A 12950-nucleotide genomic window follows, 5' to 3' on the forward strand; every position below is an offset into this window, starting at 1 on the left:
ACCACAACACACTCTCTTTCTTTCTCCTTTTACCACCACTCCTCTTCAAGCTTAGTCCTCCTCGTCCCGACTCTGGCTCTCGAGTGGTGGTAGCTGGGCCTTTTTATAGCCCACCCGGAAGCGTTCCAGGTGCTTAACCACCTGGTCCTAATTGCACTTCCGGGTGGTGCCCAAGACTCGTCCAGCCGGGCTGTTGACTCCATTTAGCTCCCCCTTCCGAGCTCCCAACCAGGCTGTGGAAGACTCCATCTCCCATGAAGCCATGTGACCGGTTGGGGGATCACTGTCGGCCAGGGAGGCTGCCACCAAGCGTCCTGGGGGAAGGTATTGAGGTGCCCATGGTTGCTCCCCCGGAACAGATGCAGTAGGGGCGTCCCGGCCTGGCATGGGACCCGGCTGTCCATCACACTCTAATAAAACCTTTTATTTTAAAGGGGAGTTGAGTCTGTGAGGTTGTGTCTGGGGTTTTGTGTGCTGTAACACCCCCTACAAGTCACAGTATATAGTCCTAGAAAGAATGTTGGACAAATCTCTCCCTTCTTAAGTTCTACTGCTAGGAATCCTGCTATTTCTCTATCACAACTACAACACTCTTAACATTTCATCCTCAGAAAGTGTTACCATTTGCCAAGAAAAAGGACAAACAGAAAATAACAGAAGCGACTGGAAGAAGAAACATTGTGGAAACTAACCAAAAGATTCTTACCATAAATTCATCCATCCTATCCATCATCAAAACCAATTTGAAAACCACAAAATCAAAGTCAAAGACAAAAAAGGACCTAATAGCACTAACAAAGAGCACATTAACACGCTTACAGAGGTCTCTTTGAATTATCTGCTAATTTAGATAAGGAAATGTCATTATTGATAACAGTGCTGTGACCTCTAAGGTCATACCCCAACGTTGTCCTAAGAACGGGACTCATAAAGTGTAGCATGCATGAAAATCAAGATGGTATCGGAAAAAAGGAAAGAAATTTATAACTATCTGAGAAGAACATTTTAGAAGGAAAACAATATCAGAAATTAAGCTAATTCTGAGACATAAAAAAATATAATTGCATATAAAGAACTTGAATATGAATACACATAGTCCCTCTTCAATTCTAGTGACATTCACTGGAACTGGACACACCCTATATCATGAAGCCTGAGGTTTAGCTAATTCCTAGTATCTAACAGTCACTCACCTATGCAAATAATTACAAATGTAGAAAAATAACCAGAAAACTTAAATAAACAAACTGAATGAATCAGACAATGTAAAACTGGCAAAGAAGATAAAAAAAAATGGGACAACCTGGGGTTATCTGAGCAGAATATTCTTGTAAGTGTCAGTCTTAGTAAATCTACCTAGTCAGTAAGCAGCCCTAAATAATTGTAAGTGGGAACTGTATGCCTAACTGACATTCTGCTTATACAGAAGCTACAAAACAGACATCAAGTGGTGAAATCCATCCATCCATCCATTATCCAACCTGCTATATCCCAACTACAGGGTCATGGGGGTCTGCCGGAGCCAATCTCAGCCAATACAGGGCGCAAGGCAGGAAACAATCCCCGGTCAGAGTGCCAGCCCATCGCAGGGCGCGCACTCACACACCAAGCACAATTTAAAATCGCCAATGCACCTAACCTGCATGTCTTTGGACTGTGGGAGGAAACCAACACAGACATGGGGAGAACATGCAAACGCCACACAGGGAGGACCCGGGAAGCGAACCCAGATCTCCTTACTGCAAGGCATCAGCGCTACCCACTGTGCCACTGTGCCGCCCAAGAGGTGAAATAATTGGTAAAATTATTAAGGGAATTAGTACAGTAGATTCTGGTAGTTACTTTAACAAGAAAAGAAAAGGAGGAAACAGATGAAAATGTTTTAAGGCCAGATTCTTAAGGACAAATGATTGAAGTATTTTCTTCACTGTAGAGATGCAAAATAAGTGACAATCTAGTGTGGTAGGCAATAGGACTTTTAGGATCTTCAAAACTCGGCTGAATGTTATTTTGGTGAAATTTCATAAACTTTTTGGGCAGATGGGTTAGTTATCATCAAAACTGCTAGAATGTTCCAATGTCCTAAAAAGAGCTGGGTTCAAGTAACAGACTCCGAACTAACCAATTATGAATAAGTATGGGTATGTGAGTGTGTCACCTTGCAACCAATGTTTGAAAGAATATATCTAGTCCATAATATCCTGAATTTGATTGGTTGGCTGATGTGGATGAATTCATTATCAAATCATCATCCATCCACTGCAGTTTATGAACAGTGAAAACATCCCAGAAATTACATCTGACAAGGCAATATTTTAAGAGATGTCATAAATTATTTTGACCAACCTTGTGGTAGCAGTAACCATCAATATCATTTTATTAAGTTCCTTTTTTATAGTTATAATAGTCTAAAAGCACTTTGTAACTACTGATTTGAAAAAAAAAAAACCCAACAGATTCCAAATATATTTTACATTGCTTGCCCTGACAGTTCAAGTGACCGTGTCAGGGTTAAAGCATATGTGAGATGTGGACTGAACCAGCATCCTTATGTCCCACTGCCTGCCAGTAGGTCTGTTACCATGTGTTACAAGCCATCCTCTTTGATGTTAGATCAAACCATTCTTTTTCATTTCATTCCCTGTTCATCTCTCAGATGTGCCGGCATTCTGTCAAATTTCTCTGCCTCTTTGAAATAAGCAATACTACATGTGGTTATGAGGTGCCACCTAGACCATCAAGCATTCCAAGCAGATATAAGTCACCATCACTATTGTATGTGGTTTTATGGGTTTTTTGTTATTTTTTATTAGTGAACACAAATACTCAACATGCCAGGAAACTTAATTGAATAAACACAAAAATAAAAAAATGCCCAGTTGACCTCCATGGTGTCTACTAAACAGCAGGGATCCTATTTATCAAGTGAGTCTGCTTTAAAAAAAAAAAAAAACAACAGTACTTGTGTGTTTACTAGCAGTAGTATCGGGTGCTACCAGGATGTTGACTTTTTTCTGCTTGAAATGATTCCCCGTAGAACGCTGTCACACTGCATCATCATTTATTTATTAAAAGGCTCTATCTTACACTGCGAGAGACTGTGACACAATTTGTGGGATGGTTTTGCATCTAACAAATAAGTCCTCATGTCACAAATGTCAGCCTAGGCATAACAGTACGAAGTGCATGACAGACAAAAAGCATATTTTGTAGATATCAGATAGCAGAAACACAGTGCATTAAAAAAGAGAAGTAAAGCTGTCAATATCAGATGAAACGGCCATTAAAAAAATATATAGCAACACAAAACAAAACAGTCACTTATGCTAGGGGAAAAAAACTTTCAAAAGAGAAATGGCTCTTGTTTTAAGAGACAGAAAGAAGAGAAACTCAGCAAAGTGTTATCTTAGTATTGCTCTCTGCTTCTGTTCTGATAACAGGCTCAGATCCAGGGTGGAATGCCTCCTCTATCCCACATGTTTCAAAGTCCATGTGATATGATTTTATATTTATTAGTAATGGTAGTGAATGGTAATTTTTGTGTAATGTTATTGGGTTATTATGTTACACTGAATATTATTGTTCAACCATGAGAAAAAGTCAGTCTGTCATTATCCATCTGCTATATCCTAACACAGGGTCACCGGGGTCTGCTGGAGCCAATCCCAGCCAACACAGGGCATAAGGCAGGAACAAACCCCAAGCAGGCCGCCAGCCCACCGCAGGGCACACACTCACACACATACACTCACACACCAAGCACACATTAGGTGATTAGAAAATAAAAAAGGAACATGCTCTACGTCAAAAAGAAGATCACATAAAAAAAAACAAAAAAACTGAAAACATTAATCAAGAATCAAAGTCAAATAGATGGAAATAATATTTTTTACACAGAAACCAACTAGCACTGTAAAAGTTTTGTAGTGCAAATTAAAATCTTGCACTCCAAGAGTAGCCCACTGCCATCTTCAACGTTTTTCCCATGATGTCATCATTCCAAGTGTCTCATGGCAGCAACAGCAATGCATTACTAGCAACAGAAGAGCTTCCTGACCTGAAAGCACATCAAAACGCCTGTGCCACCATCCATCCATCCATCCATCCATCCATCCATCCATCATCCAACCCGCTATATCCTATCTACAGGGTCACGGGGGTCTGCTGGAGCCAATCCCAGCCAACACAGGGTGCAAGGCAGGAAACAAACCCCGGGCAGGGCGCCATCCCAAGTACCACCAATGATAAGATAATGAATAAGATCATGAAAGCAATTGAAATTAATACAAAAAGAGTGCAAAAATAAAATCTACAGTGTTTACCACCATACAATAATTACAATTACACTGCTAGAATGCCAAATGAAATGGACAAAAACTGAAAACATAGAATAAACAAACAAATTTTGCATATATTTAACTCATAAATGCTATGTTACATAACATCAGCAGGACTTGCTTTTCAGGTATAGTACTGTTTTTTCCCCACATTTGTACAACTGAAGAACTAACTTATTAAGAAATTATCTCATATTCACTTAAATGTCTTTCTTAAATGCCGGCTATCCTAGGGATTTGCCAGTAAATTTGCAGGGCAAATGCATTTGTCATTAAAGCCACATCAAGAATGTGTAACTTCCAGGAATTTCTCAGGTGGTAGTTTTTGTGAAGAAACCCAGAAAATGTTCATGTAAAGCAGGTAAGAATCCTAATGTACATACTGTGTGGTGACGGGAGCTAACCAATCATACCAGATACATTTGATTGTTTTGTTGAACTTCTCTTAGGTGAGCAGTTTGAAAGGTGGCTGATGACACTTGATAGCTTTTCAAGCATTTGCAGCAACTGCAACATTTCCTGCAACCTGGCCAGGGTGGTTTACGATCCTTATACCAGTTGGGGTAAAATACTAAAAGATGACCCAGGCAAACATGGATGCCAGAGGCAAGTTTAGAAGAGCAGAGAGATACCAGAGAGGAACAAAACAATAGGCCAGCCTGAAATTCTGGTTACAGAAATGTATATGGAATGCTATTGTTGCTTAAGGAATGCTTAAGGAATTGTTCTGTTCTGTATATTGTATTGTATTGACCCCCTACTTTTGACACCCACTGCACGCCCAACCTACCTGGAAAGGGTCTCTCTTTGAACTGCCTTTCCCGAGGTTTCTTCCATTTTTCCCTACAAGGTTTTTATTGGGAGTTTTTCCTTGTCTTCTCAGAGAGTCAAGGCTGGGGGGCTGTCAAAAGGCAGGGCCTGTTAAAGCCCATTGCGGCACTTCCTGTGTGATTTTGGGCTATACAAAAATAAACTGTATTGTATTGTATTGTATTGTATTGTTTATCCATAATACAATATATGCAGTTCTAATTAATTCACATTTGGTGAATACCTACACGTTGTTTATATACTTATAGATATTTATTACCCTCGTGACCCTATGTTAGGATAGAGCAGGTTGGATAATGGATGGATGGATGGATGGATGGATGGATGGATAGATAGTTATTATTGCATGTATATGTGTACCTTGTTAACTATTTAAAATTATTTTTCTTTTATAAGCAGATTTGTGCCTTTTTATGTCTACATGCTGTAACCCTGCAAATAATCAGTGATTAATAAATCTATCTATAATTCTTTGCATTTATATACCCCTTTTCTCACTACTCAAAGCGCTCAGCAATTGCAGGTTAAGGGCCTTGCTCAAGGGCCCAACAGACTGGAGTCCCTTTTGGCATTTACGGGATTCGAACCGGCAACCTTCCGAGTGCTAGTGCAGATCTCTAGCCTCAGAGCAACCACTCCGCCACACTCTCTATCGATCCATCTATCTATCTATATGCTGCTGTCTTTTTGTCCCAATTTCTGATTTTCGCATCGGACTGCTTTCTTTTTGGAAATCTTGGAATGTTTTTTGTGAACCAAGCTACCTGAACTCAGCCAAAGAGACAACATTTGAGCTTCAAGGAAGAAATGTTTGCTCTCAACATTAGATAAGTAAATCATTTTGTTTTTACATATGTGTGGTACTTCAACCTGTTTAAAATTTTAAACATGTTCTCATCTCATATTTTAAAATAAAAGGGTATTATTATTGCAATGCATATATTACAAAAAGGGCAATTAACCTCATTACCTAGAAAATGTTCTGATTTGACCAGACACATTTATACAAAGCTTCAAAGCACCTCTTCAGCTTATTTTTGAGTTCCTTCTTTATTCCGTGAAGTGAAGAGTTAATTTAGTTTGACTGGCTATTAGTATGACAGTCAGTATGACCAATACAATGTCTAAAGGGCTTTAGGCAGTGGCTGCTTAAGCACTTGTCTGATCTCCTTATAATGAACATGAACAAATATAGCCTTTGCTTCCAGCAAGCAAAATAAAGCAAGCACAGAGTGAAAACTAAATAACAAGCAGTGATCAGGGAACCATTTTGTTTTATTTGTGACTTGTGGAGGAACAAATGTTAACATTTATTTTTGTAGAGATTGGATTTAAAGTGTGAAAAAAATATCCAGTGAATGAAAAAAGTTCAAACTTTGAGTTTAAAGATACAAGCCAACAGTAGACAGTGATGTTAGGGTGAAAGAAATGTGAATAAAGAAAAAATTTAATTTTTTATGTTTGAAGATACAAGCAAATTACACCTGTTCAGGACTTTCATTTGCTTTAAAGGGATCTGTGCAAGGGATCCCCATTTCCTATTTTGGATTTAGAATTAGTGGCTTTTAAAGCAAGGAATGGGATTGTTTTGGACTCTTTTGAGGATGTAACAAACATCTCTCATTTCTAACATTAAGTGTAATAATGAATCTTCCTTTTATATAGCACCTTTAATAACTTACTGTATGTCTGACTGTAATTAGCATCATATTGTTGTACTACACTGATTGTTAATTTGCAGTCTCTTGCCATGGTACAGTTTTCTCCTTGGAACAGGGGTATTGAACAGGTAACACCTGCCTTAGCATTACAATTACATAAGAGGATTATTTGCTGTGTTTTCTTCATACTAATAAAATGATTTTTAACTTAGTCAGACCTGACCTGATCTGCATTACAGCACCTGTAATTACAGGCACTTTGTTAGCCAATTTTCATATTCACAGTAAGAGGTGATTCCTAGCACAGGCAGTATAAGTAAATGCCTAGTGTCACAGATGATCAGGGTTTCATGAACAACTCCATTCCTCATGTTGCATGCCCCATCTCTACAATCCAATTGATTTCAAATGTACCAAATGATTCTTGTTCACTGCCACAATCTAGCGCCTCTTGCAGTGTCCTGCACTCTTCCTCCGACCACTGCTGCTGTCAGCTAACCAGAAAGGACCTCAAGAAGTTGAAGGATTGCCTCATTATGAAAAGATCAAAGCTACCTGGTCCTTTTTTTAGGGAAAAATGAAAGGAAGAAGAGGAGAAGAGCGCTAAGAGAGAGATATGTCATCCCACCACATCACTATAGATCTTTGAATTAGTAATGGTAGTGTAAAATGAGGACAGGATCATTAGCTAGTTAACAATGTATAATGGTATATAGTCTATTACATTTAAAAAACCTGACGTTTTTCTTAAAACATTGTGAGCAGGATGCAGTAAAAATGCTAGCCTATAAATTTAGTGGATTTATTTTTTCTATCTTGATTACATTGATTTGGCTGAACTGAATGCTCAGTTTTCACTTTGATGTCAATAGACATATAGCTAACTTAGCTCTAATTCAGCAGTAGCCACCATATGTTTTCTTATTCTGATTGTAACCAGTCGGTGGTGTTTCAGCATCCCAAACTCCAGACACAACCTTACCGACAAACATCCCAGTTTAAGTGAAAGGTTTATTTACACAAGTAACTTTCATTTGAGGCTTCTTGTTAAATGCAATAACAGCTTCCTCTTTCTCTCTCACTTTCTCTCTTCTTCTCCTCCACTCCTCCCTGGCAAGCATTATCTATCCTCCATTCCCAATTCCAGCTCACCCAGACGAGGCTGAGAGGCTTCTTCTAACTACGAGCTGGAAGCACTTCTGGGTCAAATGTGGAAGTCCATGAATGAAGAGATTGTGAATTCTGGCATCTCACACTAGCGGCCCCCACAGAACCCAGCAGGGCTCCCCCATGGGGCTACAGGTCCCAGCATCCACTGCAGGTGTCTGTATGGGAATCCTAACACAGGGATGTTGCAATCTAGCCTGTTGGAAGAGAAAGTAGTCATATGATCTCGTTGTCTCCCCTGGACCTTCCACAGCATTGGCCTTCAGGTAAGAATCTCTGTTACATCCCAGCCAGAACGCCAGCACATGCATACCATCCATTATGTTATAAATGTTTGGCTAACATCATTACATTTTGCAATAAACCCGATGTTACTATATAAGCAATGGCACTGTGTTCGAATTATTTAATGTTTGTTGCATTTTGCAGTTTAAAATACTGTGTGTGTAATATTTTAATATTTCAGTTTTATATCATTTTTTTTTAACACAAATATAGAAACGTCTGTCTAGTGCATGAAACTTATAACTGCACCTTAGAGTTGTTTTTGTCCTAAAATAACTAGTTACCAGGTGTTAATGGAAAAGTGTTTCAACATTCACAAGGACACTTTGTGTCCATGAAAGATCCTAGTGGACAGGGGTGGCCTTGTGTGATCTAACCTAGGCCACTAAATGATCCATAACAACCAATGATCACAGCTCAACTCCATCTTGAAATAAGCAATCAATGTGCAAGATGGGACAAAATGCTTTATTTATAAGACTGTAGAGCTCAAGTGCAAGCTGAATCTGTGTTAAACCTCTGGTACCAGCACATGAAGTCAACAATTTAATGCTTTAGATGAAGATGCTATTATAAAGAAACATGTAATGGACTGGCACCCTGACACTGGAGCAGACATCAGGTCCTCAAAAACCTGAATTAGAACAAGTACTTACAAAAAATTGAAGCCCAAAGGACATCTTCACTATGTGCCCAAATCAACTCACCTCAGTTCTTCTTTGATGTCTCCACACATTTGCTGAGCTCTTTAGTGTGTCATGAGGAAAGAACCCTGTATAGTTGCCTGTTTTCAGCCACTTGTACTTGTAGCCTGTCATGACTCAGCTAGGGATCCTCCCTGGTTGGGTTTCGACTTCATGTTTTATGTCTTCTGTGCTCATTTTTGGTTCTTTTTTATGTATTAAGTTTGCTTGTGTTTATTTGCCATTACTTGTGTTTAAGTTTCAGTGCTATGTTCCTCAGATAGTGTGACCACCGGCCAATCACTGTCAGGAACTGCCCTATAAATAAGAGAGTCTCCCATAGTTTGTGGTGGTTCATTTCCAATGCACTAGAGAGTTTTGTTGAGTTGTGTTTTTTTCCGTGCTTGTGTTTATTGACTATCTGCATTGGGGCTGTGTTTGCCTTGGATTTCCTAGTTTTTTTAGGCAACTCTTTTTTGCCATTGTGTTCTACAGAGCTTTACTGTGTGACAGAGCTTTTTTGTGAAGAATAAAATCTTAATTTAATTCTCATGAAGTTTCTGTGTTTACCCATTAATCTAGCAAGTGCATAGTTGTATATCCCCCTCTAGTGGGCATTATTGGAAGTGATCTTGCAACTTTATGGGACTTGCGTGCCTTGGGACTCCTAGTTCATAACATAATGCAACCGTATTTGAGAATGGAGAAACATATTGAACAATAAATTGAAAGCTTTCTCCAAGGATTTAAGTCATTTTTACCAACTCTGTCCTGTTTACAAAACTGCTACTAAGGCACATATTCTTTGCTCAATCTCAAAATCATCCCTACCTTCAAAAAAGAGCAATCTTATGAAGTACTTGAACTTTTCCACTGGAGACGGGTGACAACAGCTACCACTCCAATACAGGACCATGATTTCAAATTTCGAGATGGTAATTCTCATCCTTGCAGCATCACACTCAGTTGCAAATATTCCAGTGCATGTTAAAGGTCATATTTTAATGAGGCTGAATGGATAATATAATCTGCAAAGGTGAAAACTGCAATCCTCCATATTAGATGCTGTCCTAGACCCTTAGTCTTCCTCCTAGTTTAAATAGACGTAACTTAACAGTTATTATATAAACACAACTCCCACTTTGTTATGCAGAAGCAACCATAAAACCCCATATTCTTGCAGTACTTTCAGCACAAAGGCCATGGTCAAGTCTGTGATGCATAATTAAACAGGACAGTCAGATTCTCATGATTCTCAATATCTACAAATTGACAAAGAGTTGGTCTACACTTCTGTGGGAAGGAAAGAATCCACATTGTTTCTCCTGCATGTAAGGTTCAGATATTGGCAGGAGTTTCTTTTTCAGTGCCCAGGCATAGGTTTTCCCCTGGAAGCTTAAGGAAATGATCCTTGAGTAAGTGGAACACTGTTGTGTTCCTTCTTTTTGCCCATTATGGCCTGATTCATGTGATCCTCCATCAGGGATGACTTTACCTTAGGCAGGCAAAATAACTTGGCAGGTGGCTAACTATCTCTCTCACAACTTCGCTACCTGATAGCTAATATATGGTTGGCATACTGGTGCAAGAATAGTTGCCATCGCATCATCCATGTGGGTGCTACACATTGGTGGTTGTTGAAGTGGTGCCCCCCCCCATATGTAAAGCGATTTCAGTGTCTTGAAATTAAATTAAATAAAAGCAATGTCTTGTTTTATTTCTTTCCAAAAAACATTTAAGGTGTTTGTTAACTAGATGTTCTTACAATACTTTCTGGCTAGAGTTTATTCTCCCCAGAAGTCTACCCTACCCAGCTCCATTTTTACATCGATCAGTCAAGCCAGGCACACAACAATAAGATTTTAATATCTGCAACTCGATTTAGGAGTAAAGCCATTACTACATAATTATCCTTAAGACACCAGACTCTTACATTCCAGTTCTTATGGCAAAAGTCATTGAGCTTTTGAAATAAAAAATGAAAAATCATCTCAATTACAATTACTTACAATGATATCTGCTTCGCACACTTTGATCCCTTGTCGCAGATAGGTGGCGCTATTCCTCCCTTGAACCCCTGTCCAAGACTCCAGACACCATGTAAAAGTCCAAATGTAGACTGTATTTATTAGCAACAGTGCACAAAGCACCATCTCCTCCATAATACTCATTAAACACACCAAAATAATCACAATAAACAATCCACCACTCCCAGACGCGTTGCCCTCCTACCACCCAGCTCAGCTCGACGCTCTGGTGTCTTTCTTAGTTTTTTATATCCCCTGGCCCGGAAGTGTTCCCACAGTCCTTCAGTTCATGATTCCTTATTGTCAGATAAAAAGTCCTTCTTGAACCCAGAAGCACATCATTTCCACAGTCGCTTGGTCTATGACATACTTCCGGGTTATAGGGCACATGTGACTCTCTGGGCCTCCCTGCAGCGTCCTCTGTTGGCCCCTGGGGTATCCAGCAGGTTTGTAAAGGAAAACTCAATAGTCCATGATTCCCTGCTGGCACCCAGGGCACCTCCATGCTGCAGGGAGAGCTCCATCTGGCGGCCTGGGGAAATTGACCATGATGACAAGCCGGCCATAGACCACAGTACTCTCCCCTCAGCGAAAAACTGTGGTTTGGAACATCCAGCCCCACGAGGGACATCTTCCTCCAGGAGGATCCATCGGTCGAGCCTTGGCGATGTCTTTTCCACTCCTGTGAAAACCTAGGAGAAACAGTATAAAAATCAGATCTTTGCACCCCTGTCTTCATAGGACAGTTTCGCCATCTGTGGCCTGGCCTGCGGTATTCATAGCACAGCCGCTGTCCTCCCGGTTGCATCCCTCTGCGAGACTGAAAGCACCTCGGTACTTCTAGCTCCGCCCTTTCCTCCACTGAGGAGGATCCACCGGCTGCCCTTGTACTTTTATGCCCCTTTTCCACTTTGTCAGGAGAACCCCGTTTTACTTTTAGGATCTCCTGCCTACTCTGGGGGGTTTTCTACAGTCCGAGTCTCTTTATTTAATAAAAAGAGACCCTTTCCTGTCTGCACCCCTCTAGACTTCATTTTTAAATGGCTCGGGGTCTTTAGGACTGACTCACTCCGAAAGCCAGCACCATCCAGCTGCTCCGGATTGATAGGCCCTTCCCCCGACCACTCGGTCAACAATCCGGCCTCTCTTGTAGGGCACGCATCCACCTGGCATCCGCTATGGATTAAACGCGGGCCCTTTTCACTCTGCGTCCCTATTTTATTATATACACTACGGGTCTCACATACCTGTACCGCTGCATTCGTCATGACAGGAGGCTCCCGACCAAATCGCTGCATGTAGTTTCTCACCTTCTCTAAAGACGCTTCGGCCACTGCTCCCAACTCCCCGACGATCCTCTCAATGTTCTTCGTCAGGACCTGCAAGAAACTACTTACGAGCTCGATTAACTTCTCGAGTTCCCGCAAGTCCAAAATATTATTTACTTCAGCCGGAGGTAGGCTTAGTTCCTCATTTGCCTTACCTGCCGGAGCCAATAAGCACGACCGCTTCTACCACGTGCTCTGACAGGTCTCGTGGAGGCTTCTGGGAAATGTAGTTCTCTTTGGCCGAGGACCGGGTTGCCTTCTTTGGTGAACTGCGGTCTGTCTTTATTCATTTTCTGACAGCCCGATCAGCCATTTCACGGCCCTCCTTAACTTCTCGTGGGGTGAGCGGTGCTTCGCTCACCTCCCCCTTCCCCTTCGGAAAGTCCAGGACCATCTCTTCGATGGTGACGTTGCAAGCAGCGGGAAGTGGACCTTCTCCTTCCCACAATGTACTGGGTGCGGTCTCGTGTCCCTCGCTGGCCGCTGACATACGGAAGTCCTTCTGGCTGGACGGAGAACAGAGCCTCTTCGTTGGGTTTTTCTCTCGCATCCCGCAGGACCTCCGGAGGATCTTCCTTGAGGTATGTGCACAGAACAAAGTGTGTTATTTTAAAGATGCTATTCATAGAAT

Source organism: Polypterus senegalus, chromosome 2 (genome assembly GCF_016835505.1).
Source record: "Polypterus senegalus isolate Bchr_013 chromosome 2, ASM1683550v1, whole genome shotgun sequence".
NCBI classification, from domain to species: Eukaryota; Metazoa; Chordata; class Cladistia; order Polypteriformes; family Polypteridae; genus Polypterus; species Polypterus senegalus.